A 15,666-nucleotide genomic window follows, 5' to 3' on the forward strand; every position below is an offset into this window, starting at 1 on the left:
TTTAAAGAAAGGGCAGTTTCCTTAAAATCCTTAAAGACTTGTCACTTTGAAAACTGGAAACACAATGTGAAAATGTTATCGGTCCATCTGGCAGTGTCCTTGGGTGTTTTTCAGAGTGGTCTCATAGTGCTATTTAACTATGCTGAATATTTGACACCCAGTCTCTGTAGGAAATTGTGATTTTTATCAGCGAAGAGGCAATTAAATGCTGTCATTTGGCACGTCCATCCATCAGGGATCTTATCACCCAAGAAGCATCCAGCAGCAGTTGCTGTCCTTTCCAGCTGGCAGACAGATAACAGAAACTGTCCTGTGTGAGGCACAATAGTCTAACGTGATTAGAAATCAGCCAAACTCTGGCTTCTCTTGAGCTATACTCCCCCACAGGCTGAATTATAGCTCTCCTACCAGTCCCACGGCGCGGAATGATGTCATGGGATCTGCAGTTCAGCGAGATGAAAGGGATAAAGCAGAACCCGCTGGCACTAGGAAAAGCTTCCAACACACAGTCCACAACACAGCTTGGGAACCAAAAAAGCTGCAGATCCAGCCACTCAGCCCAAGCATGGGAGAACTACCAGCATTGCCTCATTGCAAAAAAGAGGAGGAAAACAACGTGATCCATGTTTAACAAAAGAATCTGTGGACTAGGAGGCGGGAGGGTAACTACCTGCTGAAAGTGAACTTTCTTGATATCCATGCATATATATAAACTCAGCCCTGCCTTTGATGTTCAGCAACTGATCACTGATCAGATTACAGGCATTTCATCTCCCTGCTCGTCTGCCTTTGATCTGCATGGTTAATTTTATTTTCCTGGATTTGAAGTTTCGTCTGGGCTTGTGCTGACATACATTTTTGGGAAGGTAGAAGCATTTGGCACAGAAGTGCTGCCAGGAGAAACTAAGTTGCCGAACGGGTAAGTACTGCAAAGAGCTCAGCATGTTGCAGGTACTCTGTTTTAAGTTTTGTTGTAGCTTTCACTGCATTTTTCGCATGTGTTCTGAGAAAAGAATGGTTTTAATTAATTTTTTAGAAAGCATTTATACAGCTGAATACTACATGATGCTGAACGTGTGTATCAGAGTAACTATGGAACTTGATGTAATTTTTAGTAGTTTGTACAAGAGGGTTTGCAGTCTGTCATGCAAATTTTACTTGGAAATGAGTTGTACAAACAGGACAAAACAGAACAGCGCTAACTTTAGCATGCAACTGGTACTTCAACCCCTGAGATCTGTGAGCTATAATTGCTCTAAGTATTTACAGGTTACCTTATTTAGTAAACAGTCAGTGCAACTTTGCTTGTTGAAAATGCTTTCTTTGTTTTCTTATATAAAAGAGTAAAATGTACCTCTGGCAATACTGTTTCTTTAGTTTATTTATTCTCTCACTTCCAAGATGTAAATCTATCAAATACATTTCCTTATGCAGTTTGTACACTCAAGGGAATCACTGAAAAACCATCAAGTATGATTAAAGACTTTTATGTGTAAAACTGAAGAATTTTAAAACAGTGAGGATAAAGTTGCACTAAGTTTGGCTAAAAATACTCTAGTGATTTTCTATAACCTTTGGAAACAGCATAAGCCTTATTTACAGTAACATTCACAAGGTTAATATTCCTAAATTAACATTTACTTTACATTTATAGTGACAGCTGTATTAAGTCAAAATTTGCCAACTGTTTATGAAAACTGAGTAATCAACAGTTATTATGTTACATAAAGTATCTTAGTCACATTTTCACTTTAGCTAATGCCCAACATGACAAAACCAAATTATATTGCTGTACCGAATTTGAAAGTTAACTGTTATTTTTTTGTCAGTTCATGATACACACACACTCACGCTCACACACACACAGAGTAAAATCTTTACAGTGAAATATAAAAACTAAATACAATGGAAAAGTAACACTGTTACTTTGTTCGCGATTTTTTTTTTTAATGTTCTAGTCCTAAATTTATCTGGGCAAAATATTTAATTATTATCACAAGTCTATTTGATGCTAGCTGAACCACAAAGAAACCATAAGTGATAAGACCAGTTATCCTTCAGTCTGAAATTCTGATGAAACAGGAAAGGTCTAATGAGTCTCATTTCATAAGTAATTAATTGTTCACAGCCAATTAATTAAATTACTTTCTACACTTTCCTCTTGATACTAGAAGGGTAATTAGCATTGTTTATTTAATTTTAAAACTTTGCTAGTTGTTAAGTGGAGGTTATTTAAAGCCATGCTAAACTGATTATATTTTTAAAGTGTGTCATTAATAATTTAATCTTAAAGATTTAACTGCTGTTTTTAGTCATGCCAGGAGAGGCATTTGCTTTTTTTTTCTAAGAGTACAACAAATCATGTTCACAATATCCTGCAATATCGGTTTAGTTTGATTTTTTTTTAATTTGTTTGCTTAAAATCTTCCTTTTAATCACAAAAGTGGTATTAATGTTCACATTCAGATAAAGAAAATTAGCCTTTTAAAACAATGACTGGAGACGGTGCCTAAAGAAATAGTGTGTCTGAAACTTGCTCATTTAGTTCAGATTTGGATTTTAAAATTTTTAAAATGACTGTTTATCCTGCTACTAGGATCATTTTAACAAATACAGGCTCTCCTCAGCACAAAACAAAGGGGAGAATTAGCAATTATCTGATTAATTTAGGCTTTGTAGAAAACTAGCTTGGGCAAGTCAAGTCCTTGAAAATCCACTTCAGTGTTTGAATTAATTCAGTTAATTGTTTACTTCTAGTGTCATTGTTGAGAAATGAAATAGAGTGTATTTGATTTTAAAAGAAAGATGGTTATATCTGAAGGTACAGGTACAGTCTCAAAAGGCATTTCCTAATTAATTGCCACAAAATGACTTTGGCAGATATAGTCCTATTACTTCTACTGAACAAAACCCTTATGTGACATTTTTCAAAGCACTTTCCTATCTGTTGCTTCAATGGCAGCTTTGTTACTACAGAAAGTCCAAGTCTTCAAAAGACTTTTATGTTGAGTCCTGATACTGTCACCAATTAGCTATATGACCTCAAGAGAGTTTCCTCATGTGTGAAGTGAGGGAGTTGATCACATCATCTTTATGAAATAAGCAGAATTGGAATTTTTATGGCCATTTTACAGATGAGGAAACTGAGGCTATAGAAAATGAATGTCCCTATCTTAACAAGGTCACATGGCTGATTTTCCCAGTTCTAGTCCAATGTTCTTTCCAGTCTACCATGCAGGGTCTGCTTTCCAACAACTGCTTAAACAAATGCACTCTGTAGCTCATCAAGGAACAATGTTAGTTTGAAAAATAAAGACAGCCACTTCCTATTGTAGTGCATTTTTTTTTTGTTTCCATGATAGATATGTCAGTCAGCTGGATTCGTCTGATTATTTTCCAACTGTTCCTTCTACTTCTGGACTTCTAAGCTGTCTAAACACAGTAGCTGCTACCCATAATTTAACATAATTTAACATGTAAAATAATTTTCACAAAAAGTTTAATGCATCAATGTGATGTGGAATTATATATGTATTTCTGTGTTTGCCTCTGTGTGTATGTGTACATAGGAGTTTGGCATTATATCAACACATATTTGTGTGTTTTGAAGGAATTGATATTTTCTTAGATGATGCCAGTGGCATCCACAAAAAGTTTAATAATTAAAGGTTAATTTTCCTCCAGGGAAATTCCCAGTGGGATTTTGTGAAACTTCAGTTGACAAACTCAATGTGCATTTCAAACATGATATGATATGTGTTTCATATCATGTTTGATTATGTTAAGAATCTTGAGCATGTTTTCATTAGCTCTTTGCTTTTCTTCCTTGAAAAAATATATCTTGGGGCCCGGAGCGGTGGCTCATGCCTGTAATCCCAGCACTTTGGGAGGCCGAGGCGGGCGGATCACGAGGTCAGGAGATCGAGACCATCCTGGCTAACATGGTGAAACCCCATCTCTACTAAAAATACAAAAAATTAGCCAGGCAAGGTGGCAGGCGCCTGTAGTCCCAGCTACTTGGGAGGCTGAGGCAGAAGAATGGTGTGAACCCGGGAGGCAGAGCTTTCAGTGAGCCGAGATCACACCACTGCACTCCAGCCTGGGTGACAGAGTGAGACTCCATCTCAAAAAAAAAAAAAAATCTATCTATCTATATCTTGTGTGAAAAATTTTAATTTAGTTACTGATAAAATTTTATACAAATACAGGACTCTCATGGCCAAACAACTGCCCTCATAATAGGGCTTATCACCCTCCTTAGGATTCCTATATATACAAGATTATTACTAACATGACCTAATATTTATTAATTCACTCATTATCAATTAATTCAATATCAAGTACTTGTGCAAGGATAAATAACATGTGCAAGATTATAGGAATAATTCAGTGGCAGCATTGTGATCTACATTTTTTTTGTTCTGGGGCTAGGTGATTCATTCTTTCTCTTATAAGAATTACACAAAGCTGAACTTGACTGTCAGCAAACATTATAGCCAAAATTTTGGCCAAAAATGTGGGCTCCAGTTTTTTTTTTTCCTTTTATATATTTTGTAAGAACTATTAGACATTTTTAATAGTATTTTCTGTCAGGATGGCCATAAAGGACCTCCCTAAGCCATGAAGGCATAATCTGTTCTCCCTCTGCTTCAGGAGTGAACTGAACTCAACCATCTGGCATTGGTTTAGTCGGATTCTCTTTCTGTGATGGCAAGGCCAGTCCAAGCCACCCTGGAAGAATGAGTGATTTGGTCCCCTTTAAAGGATGGTTCTTTAAAACACTGTCCCTCTGGGTTGGGTGAGCTCTGTGATGGGAGGGCAGAGGGAGGCTCCCTGGTGGCTGTGTTGGCTGTGCTTTAATTTCTCCTCTACTGTCACTAGTCATTCAGCTTTGGCTCCAAAGTTGTTACCTCAAACCTACCCACTTGCCAAAATCAATACTCACTTCTTTAGATTAAGTAGGTAGTTTAACACCCTCCTTTGTGACTTAAATTTTCTCTTTGATGAGAAGGGGAAGGAGAAGTCATGTGGGGGTTTCAATTGACTTCATAAAACCATTCCTTCCAACGTAACCCACTGTCTTTGAGAGAAGTTCTGATAAAGATAGTTTTCTCCATCCTGTTAAATGCCCCCCATTCTTTGGTGACTCTATAGCTTAGCACCATGGGCTGCTGCTCAGCCAGCCTGGCCTCAAGCCAGCCCTAGGTCGGGGAGTCCACCACGTTCATCAGGAAGGAGAGAAGGAGAGTCAATGGACTGTCTCTTTCCTCATCAAACTCATGAAAAGGGTCTAGCCAATGAGGTACTCAGGGCCAAACTCACAAAGATCAGTGCAAGTGCTGCAACTTGTAACAACTTTGCTCTGTAAGTGTCTTGAGCTCCACTTACAGGAGGAGGCTATAAAAATAGCCTCCTTGGGTTTTTCATATATATTGGTTTATGCACCCATGGTATGGTGAAGATTATGTTAAGATACAGAAAGCCCAGATTCTGATTCCAGCTTTGTTAATTAACTTGGTGTGCGGCATTCAGGAAGTCACTGGGCATTGGCCTCACAGTGCTCCCTCAGCCCCATGCTGATAGTCTATAATTGGCAGTAGTGGGTATTGGGAATTACTTAAATAGCTAGGTCTTGGGGGTTCCTCCTCCACATATTTTCTTAACTGTATTTGGAAAACTTTATTACCCTTTGAGATTCTCACTCTCAATTACTAATTCATCCAACAAATTTTTAATGAGAACTTACTATGTGCCAGAAACTGTAAACCAAAGAGATAAAATTTCATATTCTCCTGTAGCTTGCATTCTATTCCACTTTTTTCCCAAGGAATAGTGATTTACACTAGAAATGACTAGAAGTCAGGCAATTTTTCATTAGCTTTGCTACCAGTGAGCTAATTTATCACTGAAACTATTTTTTCAGGGGTTTTTCAAGTTTTCCTTAGTTCAACTTCTGGGGAAAAATATTTTAAACAAATGCACTTTGTATCAGCTCAGATATTGCTAAAACTATCTTCAGAAAACTAACTTTTAACATAAATCTTAAAAACAAACACCTCTATCAAGATTGTCATAGCAATTTTGCTTTTCCAGTAAAAATTTTAACCCATTAATGATATGCAGTGTTTTAAAGGAAGTAAAATGCTCCCAGTCCTAATTACAAGCATCCAGTTTCATTTTGCATGAGCCTAAGGATCACAGAATTCTCTTTTTTTTTTTTTTTTTTTTTTTTGAGACCGAGTCTTGCTCTGTCCCCCAGGCTGGAGTGCAGTGGCATGATTTTGGCTCACTGCAACCTCTGCCTCCCGGGTTCAAGTGATTCTCCTGCCTCAGCCTCCCTGGTAGCTGGGATTACAGGCACCTGCCACCATGCCTGGCTAATTTTTGTATTTTTACAGAGACGGGGCTTCGCCATGTTGGCCAGGCTGGTCTCAAACTCCTGACCTTAGGTGATCCGCCTGCCTCGGCCTCCCAAAGTGCCGGGATTACAAGCGTGAGCCACTGCACCCGGCCCACAGAATTCTTTTTATACTACTATGGTGCTCAATTGTGTGCCTGAGTTTTTGTTCAGACACTGTCTCCAAATCATATAACACTCAAATGAGGGAAAGTGGGAACTATAGTGTTTGTTCCCTCAGCATCTGAGGGGGACTGCTTTCAGGACACCCTCTTGGATACCAAAATCTGCAAATGCTCAAGTCCCTTACAAAAAATGGTATAAATTTGCATATGCTCTGAATCATCTCTGTATTACTTATAATATCTAATACAATGTCAATGCTGTGTACATAGTTGTTATACCATATTGTTTAGGGAATAATGACAAAATAAAGTGTACATGTTCAGTACAGACACAACCATTCTTTTTTTTCAAATATTTTCAATCTGCAGTTGGTTGAATCGATGATGTAAAATCCATGGATGTGGAGGGCCAACTGTGTTTAACTTAATGAGTCTCTTTAAAGAATTAGATGAATCTAACAGCTGGAGTCCAGAGGTTCAATGTCCTTTTTCTCACTGTCAATGATCATTTATTGATTGATGCTAGGCATTGTAAGAGGATATATTGCTACTAAGAATGGCTATTTCTAAGTGTTAGGCATTGGCCTAAGCACTTTAAATACCTTATCTATTAATACTTAACAACCATCAATGAAGCAACTCATTTTACATATGGAGAACCAGAAACTTAGAGAGGTTAAGTAACTTTTCCAAAGTCATGCAACTATTGAATGACAGGTTGGCATTGGGACCAGATTGTCAGATGCCCAAGCCCATTCAGGCTAACAATAGTTGTAAGCTAACAGGCTAACTGGGAAGATCAGTCAAAACACATAAAATGATTCAAGAACTAATGAACTCAGTAATGTGTTACTGTCTCTAAGGACAAAAGGAGGTCAGAGAGAAGAAGAACATTTGGTTGAAGTCAGAGAAGGTAGTTCCTGAGCTGGCAGATTCAATTCCACTCAGAAAGATTTGGTTGAACATTTATTTGAATGATTGATACTGTCAGAGATACAAATCGGAACAAAATATGCCCCTTCTCTGAAAGTGTTTTTAACTCCTTGAAGAAGAAAGTTAGTACACAGAATCTTATGATACAGGACACAATGGGCAAGTGCTAAATTGCCACAAACCTTGGAGCAAGGAAATACATAGGCTCAGAATTGAGGGAAAACTCGTGAGAGCCGTGGCTTTTGAGCGAGGTGCTGAAACTGGAGTAAGACAAGTAGGTAAAGCTCACAGGTAAGATGGGAGAGCACGAAGAGGAAGTAGAGAGCAAAGGAAGGGCCACGCGGCGCAGTTTATAAAGCCTGCTCCAGAGGCGAGGCAAGGCTGGAAATAGGTGTAGGGCTGCACCTGGACATATCGGAATGCTAATCTAAGGAGCGCAGAATCCATTCTTTACAGTGAGGAACCTCCCGTGACTCTTCAGCCTGACAGTAGCAGTGATGAAAGGCGGGAAGCAGCGTTGATGACCGAGGCAGTGCTGTGGTGAGGGGTGGGGAGGGTCTGCATGGTGGTGAAGGAGGTGGTGGGCACCAAGACAAAGAGAGGACGATGGGGGACTGCGTGAGACCTTGCAAAGGAAGATGCAGGAACTCAGCTTAGAAGTGCTGAGTATCCATCGTGTGCTAGGCCCCGGGATATCAAGGAATTAGGAGATGCCCTCGGGAGATCCAGGTGTAGTTGGGGAAGGAAACAGATAAAGAAGTGACTTTTCAGGTTCAGCGGGATGTGGGAATGAATATGGTAGTGATGTGCACTGAGGGCTGGAGTCTGATCAGGTAGCCGCTGGGAGATGGGACAGGGAAGCACACACTTGCCTTGAGGTTCAAATTAGATAACGTACATCATTTGGAAATCGTTTACCAGTAAGTCGTTATTGTGATCTATATTCTGGATGTGTTAGATTTGAAATATACAACCTCTGTGACATCGGGAATGATAATATTTTTAACATTGTTCACAAGTACCTAGTATAATGCTTACGCTGTTGGAAGCTTGGGATCACAAGCTGTGCTTTTGGGCAATTAAATACAACAACCTATTCACTCATTCATTCAACAAATACTGATGGAGGGGCTCCAGTGGGCCTTGGGGTGTAGAAAAGAAACAGGGACTTGGGTCCATCCACACAGTGCAGTTGAGTCGGGAAGTCAAAACCAACACGTGAGAAACGGTGGATGCCTTGGTACCAAAGTCATGCACCGTATCTTGGGTGAACGAATAGAACAATACTGCTTGCACTTTTACAGCATTCTACTGGTGGAAAAGTATTTTGTTACAGACGCGATTCTCTTAACCCTTTCAGCAAAACTGCCCAGTGAGTCCCTGGCCCTGGCCCCGCCTCGCACGCGCTGGTGCTACAGCTGTGGTGCAGACGCCCTTCCGCTGCGAGGGTGCGGCCGTCTCGGGGCGAGTGCTTCCCGGCCTGCAGGAGGCGAACTCGGGCTTCCCCGGGAGGCGTCCGTGGGAACGCGCACCTGCGAATCCCTGCCGGCTGAGGAGCCGAGGTCTGCGACCTCTGCCGGACCTGAGCTCAGGCGCAGCAGCGCAGACCTGGCCGCCGTATCCCCTCTGGGTGGGATGCGGACCCACGCGGGAAAGGCTGAAAGGTGGGGAACACCCCGGCGGAAAGGAACCCTCCCTCTCTGCTCTGAAGGAAAGTTTCCCAACACGGCCATGTTCTTGGTGGTCTCCGGTCCCCCATCCCCAAGCCCCTAGTCAGCCTCACACTCATCCGCTTCAGTAGCCGCGGAGTGGGGGCCTCCAAAGAACCCAACTGCAGAGCAAGTCCGGCTGACGCAGTGGGGGCTGGGGGCGGGGCTCTGGACGGGGGCGGAGCCACGGTAAGGGCGGGGCCCGGGTGGGCGGTGCCCTGGGCGGGGCTCCTGGTGGGCGGGGCTCTGGGGTGGCGGCCGTTGCCGGGCTACGGGAGAGCGCGGAGCCCTGCGCGGGGAGGTGCACGGCGTGCACGCTGGACTGGACCCCCGTGCAACCCCGCGCCCTGCGCCTTAACCAGGGCTGCTCCGCGCGCCCCTGAGCCTCGGGCTCCGACCCGGACCTGCAGCCTCCCAGGTGGCTGGGAAGGTAGGTGCGTCGCTGTCCCGGGCGCGCGGCGTCCTGCGAGGTCTTCAGCCCTCGCCCTGGTGGATCCCCGCTGGGTGGGAGCCGGGAGAGGAGGCGGCCGCCCGAGGGAGGGAGGAGCGCAGGCGGGGGCTGCTCACGGACGGAGTACTGCGCGGCGAAGGGCACCCCCGAAGGGGCTGACCGGGTCCCGGGGCCGTGACAGGCGGCGAGGCGGTGGGAGGGGAGCGTGTGAATTCACGCCGGGTCCCCGCGGGCGACGCGAGCGACGCGACCTGGACTCCTATCCGGGATATTGTAAATAGATCTGCTTGTGAGGCTCACGACTGGGAGCCTGTCACTCTGCCCAAGCCCGACCCGGCCCCGGCGCCCGCCCGCGTCCTGCGGAGGTCCCCTGAGCCAGCGCGCGGCTGCAGGGGTCTCGGGGCCGCATCCCGGACCAGCGCGAGCGGCGGGAGAGCGTTGTCTGTGAGCGGCCCAGGGTATATTCATTCTGTAGGAAAGAGTTCCTTAGAGTTCAGCAGGAATTATTAGTATATTGAGGAGTAGAGCCTGTGATAGATTTAGAGAGTGAGAAAGCCAGCTCTTACAATGCGTGTAATGCCATCTCATGGGACAGAAATTTGGCTAATATACTCCTGGAGATCAAGTTTGGCGGATCAAAATTCTGTGATCTGTTTTGATGGTAGTGCACTAGTCATCCAGTCTCCGTTCGCTATTGTAAGAAATCCATGTCATTTGTTTGCATTTTAATAAAGGACTCAATTTGCATACAAAATCATCACCATTGTTCAGTGTTTCTTTTAACTGAAACAGTTTAACCCAAGATATGTATGAAGACGTAGTTTTTACTCCGATTACAGTTTCTTTGACTACAAAACCAAACAATTTCTTTATGCAAACAGGAAACAGTTATTGTTAAACATACCTCATGCAAACGATATTTCTTAGTGTTGTCATTTCAGGATCAGATATTAGATGCAAAAGGGAGGATTACATTGCGTTACTTCAGGATTTACTCAGTACCTTTTCTGTGGTGCAGTTTCACCTTAGGCGTTTTTGCCAACACTGCTTTCATGTAGTCTTAAAAATTCCAGGCAGTGCTTATTTTCTAATTGAAAGGTATAGAACTGGAGGGGTGAGAATTGAGTCCTAGTGTGGAAGACAATTTTTGACATTCACAAAGATGTGAGTACTTAAAAAGAAAGCTTCTTTGCATAACACTTATCAAATTGTTCTGAAAGTAAAACAAAACATAGAAATGCATTTTCATTTGCACAATATAGCCTTGGCATCAATGCATGAAGCATTATCATGAGCTCTCTTCTTTACTTTTTAATCTATGAAAATGTCTTACCGTATCTACTTTATTACCAAAGCCACATGGCTTTACTGACTTTAGGAAACTTTTTTCCATAGTAAGTGCTAACTCTGAGAGGTGGTGTTAGTATTTTCAGAACAATCATAAAAGTTATTTGTTTCTTTGGCCGGAGTGTGTCTTGCAACTCTGAGTCCAGGCTGGATCTTGAATATGCAGTTATGGACACATGAAGAGCATTATGCACTGGAAATTGCAATGTCAATGTGCCTTTTCGTTTTTTTTCTTGTTTTTTTTTTTTTTGAAACGGAGTCTCGCTCTGTCACCCAGGCTGGAGTGCAGTGGCGCTCTGCGCACTGCAAGCTCCACTTCCCGGGTTCACGCCATACTCCTGCCTCAGCCTCCCGAGTAGCTGGGACTACAGGCGCCCGCCACCACACCCAGCTAATTTTTTTGTATTTTTAGTAGAGACGGGGTTTCACCGTGTTAGCCAGGATGGTCTCGATCTCCTGACCGCGTGATCCGCCTGCCTCGACCTCCCAAAGTGCTGGGATTACAGGCCTGAGCCACCGCGCCCGGCCGTCGATGTGCCTTTTCTATCCAGAAGACTGAATAAGGAACATTGCTCACATGTAAAAGTAGCTGTAAAAGGGATTTTTTAAAGGGACAGAACTTTTTTTTTTAACTTCAGATGATAATAGGCTTTTTAACATATATTTTATAATGGAAAATGGATTGCGACATGTAATGTCATATGCTGTCCTTAATATATTAATTTCCTAGTTATAGCTCTGTTACATGAATTTAGGGCATGTTGGGGACTTTTTAAACATAAGTAAGGAATTCTGCTAACATTCATAAAAAGAATTTGAGTCTCTTTTTTCACCTATTGCAATCTCTGAACCTATGCTTAACTCAATCCCCTGTGGCCAATTCTACCCCTCAAAAATTAACACGATTCAAACAAAAACTCCAGGCATCTTTAGTACGTGAAAAAAGCCAAAGCCCTTTTAAAACTGATTTATCAATATTTAAAATCAAGCATTAAAAAGTCTGAAAAAGGCCAACATGTTCTATTTGTGTTGACTACAGATTGAATATGAATGCCCACTTGAATAAAACACACTCCCAATAAATACATTGACAGCTGCCTATGTGATAAGAGAGCCAGGGAACAGTTAAACGGTTAAATATATTTGTCTTGTGGCAGCTGATTATTAAATATTCACAGGCTTGGCCGGGCGCGGTGGCTCACGCCTGTAATCCCAACACTTTGGGAGGCCGAGGCGGGCGGATCAGGTGGTCAGAAGATCAAGACCATCCTGGCTAACATGGTGAAACCCCGTCCCTACTACAAATACAAAAAAAAAAAAAAAAAAAAAAAATTAGCCGGGCGTGGTGGCGGGCGCCTGTAGTCCCAGCTACTCGGGAGGCTGAGGCAGGAGAATGGCGTCAACCCGGGAGGCGGAGCTTGCAGTGAGCTGAGATCGTGCTACTGCACTCCAGCCTGGGCAACAGTGCGAGACTCCGTCTCAAAAAAAATAAATAAATAAATAATAAAGATTTGGGATAATGCATATGTGAATTACCCCGATTTGATCATTACACATTGTGTACATATATTAAAATATCACTGTCTCCGATAAATATTACAATTATTACATGTTAACTGAAATTCAACAAAACTAACACCTTTAGTGAGATTGATTCGCATACAGTAAGTGGCATATATTTAAATTTATAATTAGGTAAGTTTTGACATACTGTGAAACTGCCAACACAATCCTGATGGTGAACACATAAAACACACCCAAAAGTTTCCTTACAACTCGTTGTAATCCCTTTCTTCCATATTTCCTTGCCCTCTTCAAGCCCCTGACAACCTCTGATCTGCTTTGTCATTATGTATTAGTTCGCATTTTCTAGAATTTCATATAAATGTAATCGTATAGTATGTCATTCTGGGAGGAGGGGTCTGGCTTCTTTCACTCACAATAATTATTTTGAGTTTCATCCACATTATTACAGGTATCAAAAGTTAAATCATTTTTATTGCTGACTAGTATTCCATTGCATGCACCATAACTTGTTTATTTCTTGACTTGTTTATGGACACATGGTTGTTTTCAGTTTTCAGCTATTATATATAAAACTGCTATGAACATTCATGTGCAACTTTTTGTATGAAAGTTTACTTTCCAAAATATTGGGAGAAGAATATCTAGGTGTTATTAAAGGTGTGTGCTTAACATTTTAAGAAATGTCCAAATTGTTTTCCAAAGTGTTTGTTAACACTTTCATTTCTAGTAACAGTGTACGGGAGTTCGAATTCTCCAAATCTTCACCAACAATGGTGCGACCAGATGTTGTATTTTAGACATTCAAATAAGTAGGCCGTAATAGTTCATTGTGTATTTAATTTTCATCACTCCAGTGGCTAAAAATGTTGGACCAAAAAAAAATGATAAAATAACCCTCTAGGTGAAGAAAAAGAAAATTAAAGTGGGTATGAACATAATTTTTTTTCATGATTTAGTGATTGAGTAGTGAGTTCTTGGTATTTTATGTGTCTAAAATGTTTACATTTAAAAGTAAGATGTTTAAACAGTATTGGGTTATCTTCTGGTCCACATGTCACATAATATGTACTTTTATTTACCTTTTAAACTGAAGTTTTAAAACCTGGGTTTTAAAAAGAGAACAACTACCCATCAGCAATTACAGAAGACAAAGGAACTTGTGTATCTGAAGACTGAATGTTATTTAGCAGCTCTTTGGTCAGCTTGGATTGGTTACATATGTGGAAACTGGGAAATAATAGGGGCTACTTACACTGGAGAAGAACACTACAAATGGTGTAAAGAGTGGTTTTGGAATGTATCCAGACTTCCTTCTAAAATAAAAATTTAAACAGCTGTGTTTGAGAGATGGGTATGCACAATTCTTGTAAGAAAGACTGTGTAGATGTTTGAGGCCCCCTTAGTCCCTGATGCTACCATTGTTCCATTTGCATTTCAGGGTAGAGAAACATTCATGAATTTTGGGAAAAACACATTAGTTACAGTATGCTTGTTGACTGAACATTTTGAGAATTCTGACAGTGATTTTCCTAATGCAAAGATGATAAAATGTACAACTTAGAGAAATAAAAAGAATTAGTCTCAGAAAACCCTGCACTAGGTTATTTTTTGTTGTTGTTGTTTTTATTTTTATTTATTTATTTTTTCTTTATTTCCATAGGGTTTTGGGGAACAGGTGGTATTTGGTTGCATGAGTAAGTTCTTCAGTGGTGATTTGTGAGATTTTGGTGCACCCATCCCCTGAGCAGTATACACTGAACCCAATTTGTAGCCTTTTATCCCTCACCCCCTTCCACCCTTTCCCCCCAAGTCCCCAAAGTCCATTGTATCATTTTTATGCCTTTGCATCCTCATAGCTTAGCTCCCAGTTATGAGTAAGAACATACAATGTTTGGTTTTCCATTCCTGAGTTACTTCACTTTGAATAACAGTCTCCAGTCCCATCCAGGTTGCTGTGAATGCCATTGATTCATTCCTTTTTATGGATGAATAGTATTCCATCATATGTATATACCACAGTTTTTTTAGCCACTCGTTGATTTATGGGCATTTGGGCTGGTTACATATTTTTGCAACTACGAATTGTGCTGCTATAAACATGTGTGTGCAAGTATCTCTTTTGTGTAATGACTTCTTTTCTCCTGGGTAGATACCCAGTAGTGGGATTGCTGGATCTAGGTTAAGTTTTATTTAAAAAAAAAAAAGGAGCCTAATAGAGGCCCTTACTGTTTTGAACTTTGGGAGAATTGGAGATACTGTATTTGGCAGCAGAAAATTTTTAAGTTTTTAGGGTTTTTAGTAGAAAATACCTTGTAATTTGAAAAAGAGAAACCATTCTCATTTTCCAGCCAATAACAATACGTATATTCTTAGCACACCTTTGTGAGTTCCTAGGCTACAAAGAGATCTGCCAACTCTACTATGTAAGAAGAATGATTTTCAGAATATAGTGAGATTGAAAGCTAAGATACAGAATAGCTAGAAGCCGGGGGTTATTGTTTTGTTTGGAAATAGCATTACTCTAAATTTCTAATTAATGTTTTATTCTCTTTGCATGTGGGACTGGCAGTATTTCTAAGTCATTCGTGATTATGTTGTGCCATTAAAATGTCAAAGGCTGTATTTATAGCATTGGCTTTATTTCAGTGCTGATTTATAAATTGTAAAACTGCCAGTTGAATATCAACATTTTAAAAATGTTTCATCTTATTACATATTAGAAAAATGTATGGGTTGAATATAGTTTCATTACATAGTGTGAATACAGTTTTTTTGATGAAAACTGTTACCAATTGCATGCACTGCATCTGTTGGATAATAAATAGCTTTCAAGAGATAGGAAAAAAACAAAATTAAATAATTTATTCTGAAAAAAAGAGTATCCAGATTATTAGAATTATTACAAAGCACATATGTTTTCGTCATTTACACCATCAAAAATATAGATGATTCTCAGAAAGGTTACTGATTATAATATAATTTTCTTTCTAATTATCACCATTCTTCCTCCTTAGTGATTCTTGTCTGTATTAGAGCACTACCTTCAAAAAATGGGGTTCTGACCTGGATTTGTTCTACCACAGTGACTTGCATTTCAACCTCAGGTTATATTTGCTCATATTTTTCACATATACTATTTTATCCCTTAGAACTCTGAGAAGTAAACTGTTATCCCTA

General features: G+C 40.8%; 1 protein-coding gene across 8 annotated transcripts in view; it reads left to right on the top strand.

Moving 5' to 3' along the window:
- Positions 1-376: 376 nt before the first annotated feature.
- TNFRSF19 (TNF receptor superfamily member 19) overlaps positions 377-15,666 on the top strand; it is a 105,768-nt gene continuing 90,478 nt past the window's right edge. For 3 of the 8 annotated variants that reach the window (XM_055359676.2, XM_055359678.2, XM_055359675.2), the window contains exon 1: positions 9,419-9,598. The gene's annotated coding sequence lies outside the window, so the exon portion shown is untranslated. Of the gene's footprint in view, positions 920-9,376; positions 9,599-15,666 lie in introns of those variants that run through there. The other 5 variants (XM_055359677.2, XM_055359674.2, XM_004054255.5 and 2 more) reach the window with 5 other exon arrangements.

Source organism: Gorilla gorilla, chromosome 14, assembly GCF_029281585.2.
Source record: "Gorilla gorilla gorilla isolate KB3781 chromosome 14, NHGRI_mGorGor1-v2.1_pri, whole genome shotgun sequence".
Taxonomy (NCBI): domain Eukaryota; kingdom Metazoa; phylum Chordata; class Mammalia; order Primates; family Hominidae; genus Gorilla; species Gorilla gorilla.